The following is a 19,428-nucleotide window of genomic DNA, read 5'->3' on the forward strand; positions in this document are numbered from 1 at the left end:
TTTGCTGATTTCGCTTGTGTTTGAGCCGTTTATCCAACTTCGGAGAAACCAGTTTCTTAAAGCAAATCCTCTTGTCCTTCAAGAGGCATACTTTGCTTGAGGACAAGCAAGAATCTAGTTGGGGAGAGTTGTTAGATGCCCAAAAGTGCTTATTTGAGCTATCATATGTGGGCATCTTTCACTCTTTTTCCTTGCTAAAATTGTCAAAACCACATTTGTTTTACATGGAATGCATTACATTGATAAACAAGCTTGGTGCCTTTGATTTGTGTGTTATTGTGCAGGAAAGACATGAACTAATTGAAAATGAAGACACAAAGAAATTGGCAAAGGAACCAAAGAATACAAGCATTTCATCTGCCTGCTCGCTAGGCGAGGCTGTGGCGAAGCTTTGGTTCGCTAGGCGAGTTCCAGGCGAAAAGCTCCAGTAAATTAGCAAATTAATTCGCTAGGCGAGCTCAAGGCGAATGTGGTAGCGAATTCATTCTGTTTTGGTGAAAAAACGCAGCCAGCACTCACTCGCTAGGCGAAGCTCTAACGAGTCCCCAGCGAGCATTCCAGTAGCAAAACCTCTCAACCTCGCTGGGGCGAAGGTTGAGGCGTGTCCTTCGCTAGGCGAAGGTATGTTCGCTAGGCGAACATCACAGTTCAGCAGGCCCTGTTTTCTCTGGGCGCAGGGGCCTTTTGTGCCCATTTTAGACCCTCGCTAGGCGAGCCATTCTGCTCGCCTAGCGAACATGACAGACCAGCTGAGGTCTATAAGTAGCAGGTGCCACTTTTGAGCACCATACCTCATTTTTACCAACTTTTCCATTTCTGTACTTTTTCTAGATATTTTTGCAGCATTGTTTTGGGAGCTTTTATGCCCTAATTTCCATTTCTCTTCATCTAGCAACCATCTTCCACAAAAAGAAGGTGGATTCCCATCCAACTTCGATTATCCGACTTGGATGTTGATCAACCTTCTTTCCTTACTTGCCGACCAAGCTACCATGAAAATGAGTAGCTAAGTCATCCATTTGTCAAGGTTAGATGTAGGTGATTACTAGCTTTGTGTGTAAATGTAAGGATCCTCATATGTAAACTCTTTAACGGTAAATATATGATGAAAACTTTGTTTCTATTTAAAACTCTTTGTGTTGGTTTATGATCGAGAGATGTTTACCGACTCTTGACCTAGGTTTTCATCCAAACTTGTTCGTTAGCTAGAGATAGTAACGAATGATTTTGTTCACCATAAGGTTGAACCAAAAAGTTGTCATTTTGATAGATTGTGTTCGAGAGAAACAATGGATCAAAATGGCAAAACTCACAATATGTGTTCGAGAGAAACATTTTGAGAGGACTTTGTGAAATGATTTATCATCTAAAGGAGTTTATAAGATTGTTGACCGAGCAAATACATGCAAAGTGATCATTGAAACCTAACTTTGACAATATTTCTCATATTAATCAAAACATAACTTTTACCGCAATTAATTACTTTGTATGCAAGATAACTTGATATAAACCAAAACCCTATTGTCACATTAAGTTAAGATTAAAACAACCATCGAACGGCAGTGATATCTTACAATCTCTGTGGATACGATAACAAAAACCCGACACGAAATATACATTTCAACATGCTGTAGGAAAGACGGGTCCCCTCTGCCCCCTCAAAGCTTTGTCTCGGTGGGACAAACTGACTACTGCTGGGTGCGCCCTCGAATTGTGGTCTTTGGTAGTTTAGGGTTGAATCGGGTTGGCCAAAGTACAATGTTTGTTGTGGTGTATAGTAGTCCTGTTGGTAGTCCTCTTGTATACCCGTGTCGGGGCTAGGTGGAGGACTGGAAGAGCTCGGGACATTGTCATGATGGAAGTGTTGGGATTGGTGGAAGTGGGGGGATTGATATTGTGGTAGGTGTTGGGACTGTTGATGGTGGTGGGAATGTTGAGTTTCTTGTTGGTAGTCTTCAAGGTATTGGGGTTGAGTTTGTGGTATGTATTGTTGATTTGGTTGGGGGGTGGACATGTGTTGTGGTGGTTGTTGTTGGTAATATGGTGGTGGTGGTTGTTGTTGGTAAAATGGTGGTGGTGGTTGTTGTTGGTAAAATGGTGGTGGTGGTTGTTATTGGTAATAAGGTGGTGGTTGTTGTTGTTGGGAATACTGTGGTGGTTGTTGTTGTTGGAAATATGGTTGTTGCATCCGGGGATCGTCCAAATAGAACGGGTCAGACACAATCATTTCTGGATTTGTATTTGCTCTATACCAATCCACATATTCCCTTGTCGGCTTCATTTCGTTGGGCGCCACCGGAAATTGTAGAACATAGTGGGCACGGTCTTTCCACATTTTACGAAACTCCTTAGCAAATTCCTTCCAATTTTGGGCATACCACTGGTGGCTGACTTTTTTTAGATGCCAAGGTTCCATAGACATTGGGGGGGCTGGGATTTCTTGATGCATTCCGAATTGAAGCTTGACACGGTCACTTTGGTGCATCTCCACAGTGGTGAACCGCATTATGGCCGTTTTTGCTGTCCAAACAGCTGCATCTTCGGGGTTGGGTTGATGTTCCAATCCCAAATATGGCCTCCAAATAAACTGCAAAGAAAAAAGTAAATATGTTATTTATCGAGAATGCATGATATTAATAAATCAGTTAGAAGCTGAGTGATTTAGTGGTAATACATCTTGTGCTCGGAGATGATCCAAGAGTTGACGATAAAATATAATTTTATTTTTGGGGGTAAGACTGTAATCCAGTCCGGTTGTAATGAACCTAAACAAAAAAAGATAAATAATATTATTTACAAATATTTATACAATAAATATACAAAATGAAATAGCATCATAAATTTACCTAGTTGCGTAGGGGAAGGAGTAGACATTAAGATTTTCTGGGGCTAGCCTCGGCAATCTCCACCACCCCCATGTTTGGAGCAAAAAAGCACATCCAGAAAATGTACAGTGCTCATTTTGTGCGTTTTTACACAAAGAGCTATATAGGAATGCTAATACTGCAGAACCCCAACTATATGTGCTTATTCTATCAATGTCCCCGAGCAAACTCAGGTACATAAAGTTTATGCTATTTCCCGTCCCTTCGGGAAATAGCAAGTTCCCAAACAATAGCATAATGTAAACCCGGGTTTTTATGACTTTTTCTTGTTCGGAGGATTCCTCAGTCAAAGTTATGGAGTCGTGGTACAATTGTAGGCTAGATAATTTAATACCCTGACCCCTTGCTTTGGCAGACCCCTCACCCTCGACCAGATCTACCCCCAACATTTGAACACATATTTGGTTAGGCTGTTGAACATTTCTGGTGACAGGCTTACCATCTATTCTAAGACCCAAAAGCATGTACACGTCCTCTAATGTGACGGTACATTCACCAGTTGGTAGGTGAAAAGTGTGTGTCTCAGGTCTCCAACGTTCACACAGAGCCAAAATGAATTTGACATCAATTGTGGCATTTACGACATGCATAACATGACCGAAACCCGCACGCTGTATGTAAGGTACGCACCATGGGTCTGGATAAGGCATTGGGTGTGAACGTTGACGAAATTTCTTGGGATCCTTTAAAAACAAACAATATAAACAATCATTAGATTGGACTTTTAAAAAACTAATTACAAACATACGAAAGAGGCAATGTTCAAGAAAAACTTACGAATGAGGCAATGTTTGCCCTAGTGCCTCTGTGTTCTTGGCCCATGGTAAGAAGAGACATGACTGCAATGTAGAACGAAGTGGGGTGGATGAGAAGTTTCGCCGGAGTTCTCTGAATAAAAGTGTTAGTGGTTGATGAAAACTTGCAAGAATGACCCTCTATTTATACTCGTTTTCAAGTAGACTGAATATGCAAAAATGTGACAAGTGTAAGGCATGCGTGGTAGTGTTGGCATGCATTGGTGCAGACTAGGTGGGAGTTGTCTTGTCTTGGGGAAGACTTGGTGGAATCTGATGATGCAAAAATGTGACAAGTGTAAGGCATGCGTGGGAATCTTGCAGAATAGGTGCAGGCTAGGTGGTAGTGTTGGCATGCATTGGTGCAGACTAGGTGGGAGTTGTCTTGTCTTGGGGAAGACTTGGTGGAATCTGATGATGCAAAGGTGTGACACGTGGAAGGCATGCGTGGGAATCTTGCAGAATAGGTGCAGGCTAGGTGGTAGTGTTGGCATGCATTGGTGCAGACTAGGTGGGAGTTGTCTTGTCTTGGGGAAGACTTGGTGGAATCTGATGATGCAAAGGTGTGACACGTGGAAGGCATGCGTGGGAATCTTGCAGAATAGGTGCAGGCTAGGTGGTAGTGTTGGCATGCATTGGTGCAGACTAGGTGGGAGTTGTCTTGTCTTGGGGAAGACTTGGTGGAATCTGATGATGCAAAGGTGTGACACGTGGAAGGCATGCGTGGGAATCTTGCAGAATAGGTGCAGGCTAGGTGGTAGTGTTGGCATGCATTGGTACAGACTAGGTGGGAGTTGTCTTGTCTTGGGGAAGACTTGGTGGAATCTGATGATGCAAAGGTGTGACACGTGTAAGGCATGCGTGGGAATCTTGCAGAATAGGTGCATGCTAGGTGGTAGTGTTGGCATGCATTGGTGCAGACTAGGTGGGAGTTGTCTTGTCTTGGGGAAGACTTGGTGGAATCTGATGATGCAAAGGTGTGACACGTGTAAGGCATGCGTGGGAATCTTGCAGAATAGGTGCAGGCTAGGTGGTAGTGTTGGCATGCATTGGTATAGGTTGTTTAAAATAAATAATCAGGTTGTTTAAAATAAATAATTAATCTTAAATAAAATTGAATAAAAGAGGTTGTTTAAAATTGAATAAAATTGATACAAAATGACATGGAGACACAATACATGCTTCGTAACTGTAACACCTCAAAATTTGCCCTCCTCTCTTGGGACTAGCTTAACATATTTACATATCATTTTAGGTCATTAGGCATTGCATCTTGCATATCATGTGGTTACATTGTGCAAGTCATCCTCTTAAGTCTTGATCAGGAGATGGAGAGGTCATGATACAAGCTAGGGTTTCATTGGACTGGTCATTAATCATCTGAGGATGTGGAGGTTCAAATTAGGGTTGTGATTCTCAAGGAGATTGGTTTTCATCTTGTTTGAAATGATTCATTATCATCATCATGGTTTATCATCAGAAGATTCAAGTGTTGAAGCATATTCCTTGAGATTAGGGTTTTGACCACTGGTCAACCCTAATCAGTTGCATTGGGCTAATCAGGGCATATGAAGGAGATGGGGTCTATGATGGATATGGGGATCATTTCATGATTGTATTGAGCTTATGGAGGCTAGGGCTTCATCATTGAGCCATTTCATCAGAGGATTGGGGCTCAGATTGATCAGTGCATTGCCAAATTCATCTATTAGTTGAAAAAGTCAACTGTGGTCAACTGTGCTTGATTTTGTGGATTTGGAGGTGGGAGAGAGTTGGATACACTTCATTCATGTTGAAACAAGTGTTATTTGACATGTCAAAGCTCAAGAATGAAGAAAATAAAGTCAGGACAAAAATTGCCAAAAATAGAAAGTGACTTGTAATGGAAGTTTCCAAAAATGGAAAGTTTTTGACCACAAAATTACACGTCCAAGGAAGCTTCAAATGAAAATTTGTTCAACATGAAAGTTGTAGATCTTGGTCTCACCTTTCCAAAAAGTCCAAGAACTTGAAATTCCCATGTATGGTTGGCAAGTTATGGTCCATTCAATTTCAAAAATGACCCATAATCAAAGTGGCATAACTTTCACATGGAGTGTCCAAATTGGATGATCTTTTTATGAGCAAACTCCATTTGACATGTACTTTCATGGTGCATAATCAAAATTCATCAAAAATGGTCAATGCAAAAGGTCAATTTTCAAGTGTACTAATGAAAATCCAAGGGCAAAATGGTCCAACTTGAGAAATACTTGGAGTTTTGGAATGGGAGTTTTTGCAACACATCACAAATGCAAATTAGAAGTGGTTTGAACTGTCATGAGTTTTCAAGATGCAATATTTGGCTAGGCTACTTTTGAACTTGCACTTAAAATGCAATTTTGGCATAGCATAGTGAAAATGAATTGTACAAGGCCAATCAACATGAGACCAAAGCCAACACATTCCAAATGATAATTAGAAGGTGTCTGAGCTGTCACATTGCTGTCATGTGCCCTAATGTGAAAAGTCATTTTTGCCCTTGCATTGAAAAATGGCATTATGCTAATTATTTCATTTTTGGTTAATTGGTGATTAGAAGGTGATTAAGCTGAAGTATAAAGTGTTAATTGTAACTGAATTGCACACATAATCACAATTCACAAGAATTCATAACTAACTTTCCCTCCAAATTGCAAATTCTCTCAAGAACATCATCAACACTTTTCAAGATTTCTTCACCAATTCTCAATCATTTTGAGAAATTCCTTTTGCTTCATCTTCCATAAACCATTAGCTTCAACTGTTTTGGTGATTTGGAGCAAGAAAGCATTCAAATCGCGACTGTTCAAAGTGAGTGCAATAATGGTGATTGGAAAATTCTTGCACTTGGATCAACATTGAGCTGAAGCACGAGTGTCTAGCACCTTCCTCAACATTCTTCTTCATCTGTTTTGAAGAATTACATCAAGAAGCTTCAAGAATCGTCACTGCCATCTCCAAGGTACATAAACTCGAACTTCACCATTCTTTGAATTTCCATATGCGTTTTGAAGTGCATTCAACGTAGATGATCAGGATGTAGTTAGTTTTCGATTTGGTTAATTGTGGAATGAGATATCTCGATTCAAAGCTTTGATGTTATTTCTTTAATTGATCGATCCGTGAGATATGTTAGGAATTAGGATGAATTGATCACATATTCATGATCCTGGTGCTCAGACGGTTCCAATGGATATCCGCTTGTTAATTTTCATGGTGATTTGAGGTTTTTCGATTTTCTGCATTTCTGAGCTTAGAACGATGATGATTTTGTTGTTTTTCTGGAAAAATACGCGTGTAGATCTTCAACTTTCCATGGCCTCTTTTGAATTGTGTTTGGCGCCACTGTTAGCCAATAGGAACATTTCCTGGCCGCGTCTGGAAACGACGTCGTTTTGATGGACTTCCTCAGAATTGCAAAAATGCCATTGCTTCTTTAAATAAATAACTATTTCATTTTCATTTTCTTTTCTTATTTCATTTTGTTATGTGAACTTAGGAAATTCATATCTCACTCATTTTTCATCCAAATTGAGTGAGATTTTTTGTGCCATGCTCATGATGATGTGAAGAATTTAGTGATGATTTTTGTGAATTTTTTTGCATGTATAGAAAATTAAAATGCCTAGGGTTTGTGGAATATGTCACATTTGTATACACTTTTCCAAAACCATCATGAAATGCTCATACCTTTGAAGAAATGGATGAAAAATTTTGTGCTTGTTATGGACTCATTGATGGTGATTTCCATGTAGAGTTTGTGATTTTTGGATACTTGGTGATGGAGATATGATTTTTTGAAGTAAGGTGTGACAATTTGTGTCACACCAAGCTAGGTCAACTTCATGATTTTATTTGTCTGGCCTAGAAATGTTTGATTGCTCCAATTTTTTGCATGAATGATCATTGATATGCCAAGATAACATGTGAATTTTGCTGGGATTTTTGGTTGCATTTTCAAATTGATTGATAATTTTCTTCTCTGTATGCTCATTTGGTAACCTTGTGTGACACATGTTGGAATTTTGCTTGTGAAATTCTCATATGGTATTGGATGAAGATGAAATTTGATATGAGCATTCTAGACACATTATAGGACATCATGGTTTTTATCCCATTCATTTCTTAATTGTTGTCACTGTTTTATGATTTATGGAAGATGATGCTTGTTTGGATGCCTTGAATTGGCTTGAATAAATGTGTCTGGATTTCTTGATTTTCATTGACCTATTTCCTTTTGTCCAATTGATCTGAAAATTGACATGCTATACATTGAATGTGTCCTGTTTAGGTGTGAATTTTTGTGGAATTAATTGAATTGTTTTGGTATGGATTTGAGTGAGATAGTTCTGTTTGGTCATTTGAGGTTGCAAATTACATGATTGATGTTAAATTGTGCATAAAATGATAATGGTGAATGGTATGAGCATGGGATCAATTGCATTTGCTTTTAATTTGTTTGAATTTGATTTTGGTTGAATTACACTTGCTGTTTAGAATTTTTTATCCCTTTTGGACCCTAGGCTTGGCCTAGTGGTCTAGTTTCTCACATTTGGTTTGGATTTTCAAGTTGAAATGCAAAAGGCTTAAGGGAAAAAGTGCAAGTTGATTAAATTGAGTTTTGTTTGATGTTGTGAACTAACATTGGCTTTGTTTTGTAGGGATTGATGCTTGAGCTTGAGCTTATAGCTTGCACTTGTGTGCATTAACTTGTGTTGTCTGTATAGATTAACATTTGCTGTTTATTGTTGGTTTGTCTGAGTACTGATGATACTTGATTGATTTCAGGTACATTTAGTCGCTTACAGTTCTTTAAGAACTTGCTTGCTGCTGCTTGGTTTTTAAACCACTTGAGGTAGGACTTCTATTCTCCATGTAGTCTGGAAGACCTGGCCTGTTACTTGGCCAGGCAACTGTCTGAAGTCCTCCTTGAGAGGCGATGTTTGTGGTTGTTTACATTTGTGCCCAAGCAGGTAAAGACCTCTATGAGGCAATTGGTGGATCAAAGGGATATGCAATCTATCCCTCACTATTCTGTTGAGTCGTCCCTCTGCTCACACGGCTGTGTGTTGATGCATTGGGACACAAACCCAAGATCTTGTGTTGTTGCACAATCGAGTCAGAGTCTTGAGCTTAGAAGGGTCCCTCCATTCTGGACCCACGCTCCTTTGTCTTAAGCTCTCCCTGGACAGGGATAAGAGCTGTGAAGTCTAATCTTCACTCACCTCTCATCAGCTTCACCTTAGCCTCTCAATGGCAAGGTTAAGAGCTAACTCCACCCTTGTACAGATGACTTGCTTCGGCAGTCAAACCCTTTGTTTGAGCCCACTTGACTGGTTATAGTGTGTGCTTTGTGAATATTTGTTTGCTCTGTTTGCTTGTATGCTTGTATGCTTGCTTTCTTCCTGGATAGGATTAGTTTGCAGTTGTGCAAGTAGGTAGAAACCTGAACGTAGGGCAATGATGCATGACAACACTAGGCTCGAGTACAGCTCCCTGGTAGTGTGTCTCCCATTGGTTTCTGGCTAGAATTTCTTTCCCTTTCAGGGGAACTACATCGCCCTGATCCTCGTTCCAGACGAGGTATGTAGGCAGGAGACCGCGCGAGGTCTCTCCGGGCACCCTTTTCTTTTTTGCGTGTGTTTTGTTTGGCAGCTATCAGGCTCGAGTTCCCGACTCCCTGTTAGTCTGTGTGTGTCGTTTCTTCTGACGTCTCAGCGTCTCTTCTGGCTTGCTTGATGACTTGTAGGCTCGAGTTCCCGACTCCCTACTAGTTTGCATGTTCTTCCTTTCCCTTTCAGGGGAACTACATCGCCCTGATCCTCGTTCCAGACGAGGTATGTAGGCAGGAGACCGTGCGAGGTCTCTCCGGGCACTTTTTTTCTTTTTTGTGTGTGTTTGCTTGTTATCTTCTTGTGTTTGTTTGGTTCGGATGCCGATGTAAGTCCAGTGATTGGCAGTCGGGCTCCACGTTTGCCCTCTTGTGTGTGTTTTGGTCCGGATGCTGATGTAAGTCCAGTGATTGGCATTCAGGCTCCATGTTTGCCTGTGTGTTTGTTTGCTTGTTTGGCGTGCGTGAGCCGAACTACGGCAGCTCTGATTCTCGTTCCAGACGAGATACGTAGGCATAGGATGCGACGTCCTATCGAGCTCTCTTCCCCTTAACCCCACCTGCGTTCCTTGTGTGTGTGTGTGATGTTTTAGCAACCTTTTCTTTCTTTTAGAACGTGGATCCCGTCGAGTACGACGGACGTGAGGGGTGCTAATACCTTCCCCTTGCGTAACCGACTCCCTTACCCTTTCTCTTTGGTCGCGAGACCATGCTCTTTCCAGGTTTCTCTGAGCGTTTCCTTTCCCTATTTTGGGATAAATAACGCGCAGTGGCGGCTCTGTGTTGTGTTTTTGTTTCAGCCCTCCGGTTGTTTTTTCGCGGATGCGACAGCTGGCGACTCTGCTGGGGATTCATAGATGTTGACCTGTGCTGGTCCATCTTCCCTAAGCGAGTTTCTCCTAGCGTTCTAGGATAGTTTAGGTTGCTTGTGTTGTGTTATTTATTGCATTTATTATGCTAACCAGTGTATATATTTGCATAAGTATTTGCATGCATCATACTATCATGTTGCCGTCCTCTGTGCAGGTGGTTCCTCTGTTGGGGTGGGCGTTCTGAGTGGGGCTAAAACCCAGGCCCGAGTATACACCTAGGACTAGTGTGGTCTCATGTTGCCTCCTTCATGTTAGGTCAACATGTGCCTGGCAACGTGATGTACCACAAGCCGGACGAGGTTCATTTGATAGTGCTTGCCTCTGTGGAGTATCCACTTTGGTTGAGTTACTTCATTTGAGCTGTTGACTCTGGTGACCGATCATTCCCGGATCTTTGGTTTAGACGATCTCAGGAGAGCTACAATGGCACACCCGAAAGGGCAAACCCATTGAGTATCTCTGCCCGATTGTCGAGACTATTATCCGCCTTAGGGTGACCTGATTAGAATTTACCTGTGAGGGGAGGGTGATTCTTTCAGAGGCATGTTCAGATGGTGACTCAGATGGTGACTTTTGGTTCCGTTGATCAGAGTCATATTTATAAAGTCGGATTTATGGTCATTTATTTCTGAGACGCCGGAGTGCTGTCCGTGTTATTTATTAGTGGGGATCCGTTTATTTCAGGATTCCCCGGGCCGATTCAAAGATTATTGGGTATCTGATCAGAGTTTGTCTGGTGATGATGATGATGTATCTCCCGTTTATTTCGGGACCCTTGAGTCGGATTTGTGGTTAACCATACTTCAGATGGTTGTGATCGGTTCAGAGATCAGGGTTGTGATTCAGAGCAACAGATGATCAGAGGACTTGGAGGATGGCACAGTGCATTGCATTCATACATCTGCATCATTCTCATTTTGCATTCATCTGCATCGAACCTACATCTAGCCATATGGGGAGTATTATGGATTGAGAATCTGGTTGAGAGACATCCGGATGTCAGAATGTTATTGGTGAAATATTATCCGTCTCGATGAAACCAGAATCAAAGGACAGAATCTTCCTCATATGGATAGATGTTGCATTCATGCATACTAACCCATTTGCTGTTTTGTAGGTGTGAACCGGTGCGCATAGCTTGTTTGCTTAGATATCCTGCTAGGGGCAACAAATCCAAACTGATGGATCCTCCCAACGCCGACATCCTCGAGCTGAAAGAGATGGTGAGGGATTTGTTCAGTGTTGTGCAAGGGCTTGCCTTGGGGCAGAAAGCCATGGCCGAGAGATTGGAAAGGATTGAGGGCTGAATGATCAAGGAGAAAGTTCAGGGAAAGGCTCCGTCATCCGAAGTAACAAATCCCTCTGGCTCTGTAGTAAAGAAGCCCTCTGGCAATGGTCATCTAGAGAAGGAGGTTGAATCAGGTGGTGTGCAGGCCAAAAGAGAACGCGGTAAGGATCGTTATCACCCATATGCTGATACGGCAACGATCCCTACTAGTAATCGATCTACACAACAGCAGCAACCACCACCTCAACAGAGGACACAAAGAGCAGTGGGTCAAGTGAGAAGGAGGACGACAGATCGTCATTTCAATAAGCCGCCTGTGACTTACGCCTCGTTGTTTAAAAGGTTGAAGGATCTTGGGTTGGTGCAGCCGAGGATGTCGACTCTGTTGAAACCTGATCAGAGGCCTGCCAGTTACGATGAGAATGTCAGGTGTGAGTTCCATGCTGGGGCACCTGGACATCATGTTGAGGATTGCAAAGCTTTTAAGCATGTGGTCCAAGACTTGGTAGATTCTAAGGCAATCAATTTTGCACTGACGACAGATGATAGTGCTAACCCCGTGACAAGGCATGGTCCTGTAAAAGTGGAGATGATGTCGAAGGACAAGAAAGGGATAGAGGTGACTGAGAAGGATCAGTTAAGAATGCCCATGTCTGTGGTCCCAAAACGCCCGACGAAAAATGGAGCTTTCCCTCGTGTTGATGATTGTTGTGCGGCCATCGCTACAAAGGGGTGTGTAGTAATTGGGGAATCAGTCCAGAGAAAGATGAAAGTAGAAATGGACAATGTAAGGTGTAAAGCACCCAGTATGGCAGTTGAAACAATCAAGGTGAAAAATGCCGTTGGTGTTGAGAAAGAGAAAAAGCCGTCCATTTCTTCTTACAAGCAGGCGGTGGAAGTGGTGAGAAATGGAGGGATCCCAGGCTGGGGACAGATCATAGGCATTGTGGTAAAGGCGGATATGTTTGGGATTGGTTATCATCCAGGTCAAGACTCTTCTGAGCGGAACAGAAGACGTCGTCCGTCGTTCACCTTTGTCAGTGCTGGAATGCTAGATTCAGATCACGCCTGTACAGTGGGTGGAGAGATTTACAGTGACCGCGAGCTGGAATCGTGGATAAAATCGTGCGTACCAGGAAGCTGGAAGGCCTAAAAAGATCATCACTGTCACTCATCCTAAAGGGTAATATTTCTTGTTTTCAGTTTTATCTGCATGAAAGCCATACGCGTGGCCCGACGCGTAATAGTCCATTGTAAGGGCCACCTCATGTTCATAATTTGCAAAATTCTGCATCATTAATAAATGGATGTTTTTCAGTCAAAAAGCGGTGTTCCCTGTTTTTCATTTATTTTTGCAGTTTAAAAACAAATAAAAATGGCAATGTTTATTTTCATTTTTCTCTTTTTTTTTGATTTGTCTCTTTCCGACTTCGAAAAGTAATTCTCCGGATTTCATTGATAACGATTTGGTTACACCTCGTATGACTTCGACAATCCGATCCATCTTGCTGAAGAAGAAGGCGAAGAAGATTGTGATCTGCTGGAATTAGCCAGGTTGTCAAAACAAGAGGAGAAGGTGATTCAGCCGCGTGAAGAGCGAGTTGAGCTTGTTAACCGGTATACCGCCGAGGTCAGGAAGGAAAAATTGGGGCCGCTTCAGAGGCGAGTCGAGAGCAGAATGGTAGTCCTGTTGAAGGGACATGTGGATACCTTCGCCTGGTCATGTCAGGATATGCCAGGGTCGGATACCGATGTCGTTGTGCACAAGCTACCATGGAAAGAAGACTGTCCTCTAAAGAAGCAGAACGCCAGTGCCTGTATCAGAGAGCCATGGTGACTTTGTTTCATGATATGATTCATCATAAAGTTGAATGCTATGCTATGACATGATAGCAAAGTCCCAAACAGGGGAGGGGCATCTGGCAGACCGGGGCAAGTCGTTTGACCGGTTGAGACAATTCAAACTAAGGTTGAATTCGAGTGAGGGCACTATCAGAGTGCGATCCGGTAAGTTGTTGGGGTTCATTGTAAGCGAGAAAGGAATCGAGGTGGATCCTGCTAAAGTAAAAGCAATAAGAGAAATGCCTGAACCGAGAACAGAGAAAGAGGTTCGTGGTTTCTTAGGTAGATTGAACTACATTTCACGGTTCATATCTCATCTAACAGCCACGTGTGAACCGATTTTCAAGTTGTTGAGAAAAGATCAAACGGTCAGGTGGAATAATGATTGCCAAGCGGCATTTGAAAAAATAAAAGAGTATTTGCAGGAGCCTCCGATTCTGATGCCTCCTGTGGAGGGAAGACCGTTAATTCTGTACCTGACAGTCCTCGAGGGGTCTATGGGGTGTGTATTGGGGCAGCATGACGAGTCTGGTCGAAAAGAGCATGCCATATACTACCTTAGCAAAAAGTTTACCGACTGTGAAACAAGATATTCACTGCTCGAGAAAACTTGCTGTGCTTTGGTCTGGGCTGCTCGCCGACTGAGACAGTATATGCTGGTTCATACCACTTTGTGGATTTCGAGATGGATCTGATCAGGTAGATTTTTGAAGAGCCGGCAATGACCGGACGAGTTGCGAAAGGGCCAATGATTTTGACTGATGTGATATCCAGTATATCCCTCAGAAAGCAATCGAGGGGAGTGAATTGTCTGATTACATCGCCCCGCAACCCGTTGAGGATTATCAACTGATGAAGTTTGAGTTCCCTGATGAGGATATCTCGAGGTGCTCTGATCGAAAGATTGAGAGTAGCCGATCCCGGAGGAGGGGCCTGACCCTGAATCCGAACGGATTCTGATGTCTGATGGGGAGGATAAGGTGAATAAGCTTCAGTTGCCCGGATAACATTTGGATGCGCCCACAATGGTGGCTGAGTACGAAGCTTGTAGCCCGGGTATCGAACGTCGGTACGCACATCTACTGGGGCAACTCCTTTCTCATTGGTATATGGAATGGAGGCGGTATTACCTGTTGAAGTTCAGATTCCCTCTTGGAGACTCCTGATGGACGTGAAATTGCAAGAGGCGGAATGGGTAAGGACCCGGTATGAAGAGTTAAGCCTGATTGAAGAAAAGAGGCTAGCAGCCATCTGTCATGGGCAGTTATACCAGCAAAGGATGAAGCGTGCTTTTGACAAGAAGGTGCGACCTCGGGTGTATCACGTAGGTGATATGGTGCTGAAAAGGATCCTTCCTCCTCAAAACGATCGAAGGGGCAAATGGACACCCAATTATGAAGGTCCATTCATGGTCAAGAAGGTCTTCTCCGACAGAGCCTTGTTGCTAACGACCATGGAGGGCGAGGATTTTCCATCCCCTGTGAATGCGGACGCAGTTAAAAAATACTTCGTATAAAAGACCCGCTGGACGAAAAGAACAAAATAGTCCATGCAAAAATGGGCATCCCGGCGAACCAAAAACAGAAAGAGGTTCGGGCAAAAATTAGGGATAAAAAGAAAAACTGTACGCCCGGCAAGTCGAAAACCTGAGAAGGCGACTTGGGCAAAAAAAAAGGTATCCCGGTGGACTGAAAACCCGAAAGGGCGGTCAAGGCAAAAGAGGGATTGAAACGAACAACTGCGTCCAGCATGATCGTTCGCGCTTTGGTTAAAGCATCATGGATAATACCCGGTAGGGATCAATCGGGATCGTCTTGTTCAAAAGGCAGAAAGCATGGAGAGTCTGAGGACATATGGGGTGTAACCGAGTTGGAACTCGATGAGATCACGGGTTTCACATTGCCATTAGGATAGATTTTTCCTTTTGTGCACAATTACCTCTTTTCAGGAATTGCTTCCTTTGTATTGCTCAATTTGAGCCACACTTTTCAAATCAATAAAATGCATATTCAGTCAAATAATTTTGTTTTTGTCTTTCATTACTGCTTTGATTGCAAAAACATCCAGATATTTTTGATAAAGAATCTTGCATTTTAAGACATACAGGTCCCTTCCAATGCATGTTTATGAGATTGAAAGCTTGAAATCTTATTCGGAAGGTTGAGTGACCCAAGTGTTGAAATCTTGACACGCCTGGGGCACGGTTTTATCTAACGATCTCTTTTGCAGGTGTTGTTAGGTATTTTCACTCACTTGCAGGTTGTGATGTGGAAGCTGTTGATAAAGCAAATCCCCATGGGAGTCCGATCAAGGACGAATGAATGAAAGGATGACGAAGACGTTGAGACGTACGACGATCCTTGATTTTAATCAAGAAGACTCTTCAAAATCGGAAGATTGGAAAGTCTGTAGAAATTCCCCGCAGGGTCCAATCAGGGACGAATGATGGGTAGAAAAGTGATGAGAAGACGTCGAGACGTCCGACGACCTTTGGAATTAATCAAGAAGACTCTTCAAAGTCGGAAGATTGAAAAGTATGTATAATCCCAGGAGTACGCTTTCCGTCGAGCGCGGAGCGATTGGGAGTACAAGATGATGGAGCAGAAAGGGTCCAGACGAGTCTGGGAGTTCTCAAAAGTGGAAAGCCGATACGGGATTGGGAGGCGGATACTGGTTCGACGAGTCGACGAGTGTTCTGTACCAACTTTTTTCATTTCCCAGCGTAGTCCCCAAGCAGAGTTGTGAAGGCTAAATCCCCAGCAGATCCAAGGTCTGTGGATCCCTTAGCTGAGTCAGGATGGTTATCCCCGGCAGGTTTTAAACGTGTTTCCTCAGCAGCCAGGCCTGAAGGTTGTTATTCCCCGAGTGGAGCGGGTTTCAATGAAATATATCTCCAGCAGTGTTCATCCTACCAGTGGATTGGATGAGTTTCCGTAGCAGATTGACATCTGCATCCCCAGCTGAGTTGATTCTACCTATGGATTGCATGGGTTGTCCCCAGCGGAGTGGCATTTGCTTCCCTAGCAGGATCAGGATGGTTATCCCCAGCAGGTGTCAGATCGATGCTTCCCCAGTCGCCAGGCCTGAAGGTGGCTGTTTCCCGGCAGAGTATCTGTGAGCATTTTCCCAGTGAAGTCGACAGGTATCTGTGAGGGTTCTCCAAGCGGAGTCGGGATTGATATCCCCAGCAAGTCGAAGACTGTTGTATCCCCACAGAGCGTTGGTGGTTCTTATCCCCAGCAGTTTCTCGAGCGGATTGGGTGCAAAGGAGGTTCTTCCCAGCAAGGGTTACCTTTTCCCAACAGTAGTGTTATTCCCCAGCGGGATGGAGATCGGAGTATTGACGAGTTCCTCAGCAGAGTGTCTCGTGCTTTCCGGAAGAGTCCCTTGAGGGGGATACCTTTTTATACATTCATCATGAAAAATAGCATAGCATGTTGCATAGAAAAAATAAATCGCGTAGCATTTCCATAAGTATGGAGCATTACGCAGAAAAAGATCATGCATCATTGTTGCAAGCATAGAGCTAGTCTCAAGCCGTGGTTATCGTTTGAGAGGTGGTTGTGCCAGAAAGCGAAGATGTTACTCTGTGGAGTTTAGCATCATGACGTCAGATCAGCAATGTTCCCCAGTAGTGCGATATTGGAGGAAATGTTTCCGTCGGACAGAGATGGAAATAAAATCAGAGGACGTTACGCGATCAGCGCGATTCAAGCCGTGGTTACCGCTTGAGGATTGGTTTTGCCGGACAGTGAAGACGATACTCCGAGGAGTTCAGCAGCGGGATTTTGGAGCAACAGTATTTCCCAGTCATTGTTTAGTGTCTGGTCGAGCTTTCTTTGGTGTCAGTAAACATCATCATTCGATGTCCAGTCAACGTCAAGTTATTTCCCAGTCATTGTTTAATGTCTGGTCGATCATTGTTTGATGCCTGTCAACATCATTGTTTGATGCCTGTAAACATCATTGTTTGATGCCTGTAAACATCATTGTTTGATGCCTGTAAACATCATTGTTTGATGCCTGTAAACATCATTGTTTGATGCCTGTAAACATCATTGTTTGATGCCTGTAAACATCATTGTTTGATGCCTGTAAACATCATTGTTTGATGCCTGTCAACATCATTGCTCGATGTCCTGTCAACATCATTGTTTGATGCCTGTAAACATCATTGTTTGATGCCTGTCAACATCATTGTTCGATGTCCTGTCAACATCATTGTTTGATGCCTGTAAACATCATTGTTTGATGCCTGTAAACATCATTACGTGATGCCTGTAAACATCATTGTTCGATGTCCTGTCAACATCCTTGTTCGATGTCCCGTCAACATCATTGTCCGATGTACAGTAAACATCGAGTTTTCTCCCAGTCATTGTTTAATGTTTGGTCGAGTTTTCTTTGGTGTCCTGTAAAACATCATCGTTCGATGTCCAGTAAACGTCGAGTTTCTTCCCAGTCATCAGTCCGTGTCTGGTTGAAGGTGTACCCTCTGACATGTCGCCATCAGAGTGGTGTTTGGTGTTATTTCCGACGTTGCCAGCGGGATTATCACAAGGAAACAGGAGAGCGGGGTTCGAATGCAGAGATCCGAGGATCATTTGCGCAGAAAATTTTTCGGGGTTCAAGAAAAGAAAAAGAATGATAATCCCCAACGGATGTGTGGTGTTCAGGCCATGGTTATCCCTGCGTTACCATTTATTTTGGTATCCAGGTTGATGTTGCTGTTTCGGTGTTCAGGCCGACTTTTTCCGTACCAGACGGATTTTTCAGAAGATTGTGTTTCTTTGCCGATTCCGACAGGCATTGTTAATTATTTCCCATCAGAGTGCAAATTGTTCGTCTGTTCTTGGTATTCAATCACTCTTCATCCTGATCATCTGAAAGCCGAGGTTGTTCATATCGACAGGTTCACAGTGGATTGAATAGGGGCAGCTGTAACACCTCAAAATTTGCCCTCCTCTCTTGGGACTAGCTTAACATATTTACATATCATTTTAGGTCATTAGGCATTGCATCTTGCATATCATGTGGTTACATTGTGCAAGTCATCCTCTTAAGTCTTGATCAGGAGATGGAGAGGTCATGATACAAGCTAGGGTTTCATTGGACTGGTCATTAATCATCTGAGGATGTGGAGGTTCAAATTAGGGTTGTGATTCTCAAGGAGATTGGTTTTCATCTTGTTTGAAATGATTCATTATCATCATCATGGTTTATCATCAGAAGATTCAAGTGTTGAAGCATATTCCTTGAGATTAGGGTTTTGACCACTGGTCAACCCTAATCAGTTGCATTGGGCTAATCAGGGCATATGAAGGAGATGGGGTCTATGATGGATATGGGGATCATTTCATGATTGTATTGAGCTTATGGAGGCTAGGGCTTCATCATTGAGCCATTTCATCAGAGGATTGGGGCTCAGATTGATCAGTGCATTGCCAAATTCATCTATTAGTTGAAAAAGTCAACTGTGGTCAACTGTGCTTGATTTTGTGGATTTGGAGGTGGGAGAGAGTTGGATACACTTCATTCATGTTGAAACAAGTGTTATTTGACATGTCAAAGCTCAAGAATGAAGAAAATAAAGTCAGGACAAAAATTGCCAAAAATAGAAAGTGACTTGTAATGGAAGTTTCCAAAAATGGAAAGTTTTTGACCACAAAATTACACGTCCAAGGAAGCTTCAAATGAAAATTTGTTCAACATGAAAGTTGTAGATCTTGGTCTCACCTTTCCAAAAAGTCCAAGAACTTGAAATTCCCATGTATGGTTGGCAAGTTATGGTCCATTCAATTTCAAAAATGACCCATAATCAAAGTGGCATAACTTTCACATGGAGTGTCCAAATTGGATGATCTTTTTATGAGCAAACTCCATTTGACATGTACTTTCATGGTGCATAATCAAAATTCATCAAAAATGGTCAATGCAAAAGGTCAATTTTCAAGTGTACTAATGAAAATCCAAGGGCAAAATGGTCCAACTTGAGAAATACTTGGAATTTTGGAATGGGAGTTTTTGCAACACATCACAAATGCAAATTAGAAGTGGTTTGAACTGTCATGAGTTTTCAAGATGCAATATTTGGCTAGGCTACTTTTGAACTTGC

Source organism: Lathyrus oleraceus, chromosome 5 (genome assembly GCF_024323335.1).
Source record: "Lathyrus oleraceus cultivar Zhongwan6 chromosome 5, CAAS_Psat_ZW6_1.0, whole genome shotgun sequence".
NCBI classification, from domain to species: Eukaryota; Viridiplantae; Streptophyta; class Magnoliopsida; order Fabales; family Fabaceae; genus Lathyrus; species Lathyrus oleraceus.